The sequence below is a fragment of the Miniopterus natalensis genome, chromosome 18 (genome assembly GCF_054644295.1).
Source record: "Miniopterus natalensis isolate mMinNat1 chromosome 18, mMinNat1.hap1, whole genome shotgun sequence".
Classification (NCBI taxonomy): domain Eukaryota; kingdom Metazoa; phylum Chordata; class Mammalia; order Chiroptera; family Miniopteridae; genus Miniopterus; species Miniopterus natalensis.
The window spans coordinates 24,463,046-24,465,528 of NC_142098.1; positions in this window are offsets into that span (position 1 = coordinate 24,463,046).

Sequence of the window (2,483 nt, forward strand, 5' to 3'; positions counted from 1 at the left end):
TGCTGGTCAAGTGGTCAGCTTCTTTCTACGGCTAGCAGCTCTTCTTGCCTAAGAGAGAGCCTGGACTCGTGGGTGGGGAAAGGTCATCAGGACCCCCAACTGGGGTGTAACCACTAGACCAGGGCGTGGGACCCCAGGACTCTGGGCTTTCACTCGAGAGTCACTGCTTGCCTCTATGTCACCCCATTACTTCTTTGTCCCATGTTTGTTTCTGCATCTCCAGTATTGTGCTAAAGAGCTCACCTGGGGTGTTTCTGTTAATCCTTTGAGAGGTGCTGTGACTGTCTCCACTGAAACTGAAGGTAATAAAGAGCCCCCTCCCAGGCATATCTTTCTCCATAGCACTATGACCCTGGGACGGGGTATGTGTTCGGCTGTCTGTCCCCACCCTCGCCACCTCCCAGCTAGAACTGCAGCCTCAAGGCCGGTGTGCTCGTGCCCTGCGGCTCTGCCCGCATCTGCTCAACCCACCCTCCTAGGGGTGCCATTCCTTCAAACCTCCTCCTCCCTAGTACCCCTCAACTCCCAGAATAATGGCCCCCAAAGATGTCTGAGCCCTAATCTTCAGACGTGGTGAATACATTATGTTACCTGGCAAAGCAGAATTAAGGTTTCGAATCACCTGACTTGATGACCCTGAATTACCCAGGTGAGCCCAAAGTCATCGCGAGGGTCCTTAGATGTGAAAGAGAAAAGCACGTCAGAGTGACGCGTGTGAGACAGACTCAGCCAACCTTCCAGGTGCAGGCGGGAAGCACCTAGAAACCAGGAAAGGCAGGGAAACATTCTCCCTTAGAGCCGGCCAACTCCTCCATTTTAGCCCATTTTGGATTTCTGACCTCCAGAGCTGCAAGATAATACACTCATGGTAGGTTTTCGTTGTTGTTAATCTGCACCTGAGGATATTTTTTCCACTGATTTTTTTTTCTTTTTTTTTTTAGAGAGAGTGGAAGGGAAGGGGTGGGGAGAGAGAGACACGTCGATCAGCTGCCTCCCTCACGTGCCCCTGGAGAGAACCTGCAACCCAGGTACATGCCCTTGACTGGTAATCATACCTGCGACCCTCTGGTGTGTGGGCCGACACTCCGACCACTGCGCCACACTGACTGGGGCACATTCGTGTTGTTTTAAGCCACCAAATTTGTGATGATTGGTTACAGCAGCAACACGAAGTAAATACATAGGCAAAAACACAGCCCTGCCCACCCGTGTTCCTGTCCCAGTGTGGAGCATGGGTAAGGATGTGTCTCCCTCGGTGCTTCTGTGAGGACGAAGATAATCCCAGGTGCACGCGCGTAGCACAGTGCCTGGCGCACGGCATGACCCAGTGGTAGCCGCGGGGACAATATTTACTGTGGCTGCTGCCTCTACTCCCAGCTGGGCATCCAGGGGCTGCCCAGGGCTCGCAGGACTCAGTTGGTTCCAAACCTGTGAAGTCCTACTCACCCAGCCGCCCCTCAGAGAAGAGGGCCACCTGGTATACTGCCTCCTCTTTGGGGACCTGAGCCCTCCAAACCTGGCAGACACCCCGAGGGAGCAATTTGGTCTGCCCCGGCCCCGGAGCTCACCTCCAGGGGCAGGGGTGGCGCTGAAGAGGTCAAGGTGCTGAAAAGTGCCCAAAAGCCTGGCCTAGGGTGCTCGGTCCTCCTTACGCCTGCCCTTTGCTTCATTGGGAGGCCACAGTCTGCTGGGAGAAGTGGGCCAGACACCCCCTTTCTGGGTCTCAAGCTCCCCATCTGTAGAATGAGACGCTTGGAAAGGACGGTGTGCGAGAATCCTTCAACATCTCAGCTCCTGCCATCTCTCAGAAGGGCAGATGTGAACGGCAAACACAGTAGGGAAATGCAAGCGAAAGCCACAAGGAGATACCACTGCACACCAGTGAGAAGCCAAATATAATTTTGCGGAGTTTTATTTCCATTTACAAAAGCCGAGTCTACTAAATTGTGGGTGATGGGGAGCTGAAGAGGAGGAAAGGGTTCCTCACAGAGCATTAAATCAACAGCACCGAGAGTTTACAACCACGAGGGAATTCCTCCTCCCCTTCATGCAGCCCTGTGTCATTCATTCCTGTCCCGCTGGACCTTGGGTTAGCAGTCCGCTCTCCTGAAGCCATCTGCTTCTAACCTAAGAGGAACCCTGGAAATCCTGGCTCGGCCCCCGGGTATTGTCTGAGAGTTGCTTAAGCGATGTCAGCTCAGAAGCCTGCATCCAAGAGGCCACCCTCTAAGGTATGGGTGGTTTGAAGTACGTGGTACAGTCATTACTATGAGCTCTAAGACTGTCCTTTTTTTCATTGAAGACACGAGCTGCGGCCTGCGTCTTAGAGCCGAGCCTCAGACAAGCACCACAGTAAACAAAAACAGGTGGCGGCGACTTCATGGCCATGATGAATTTATCACTCTAACCAACGATATCAGCATGGAGGGCGTAACCTTCTCTATCAGGGTATAGGCCAGAACTATTTCATAAGACTTTAGATG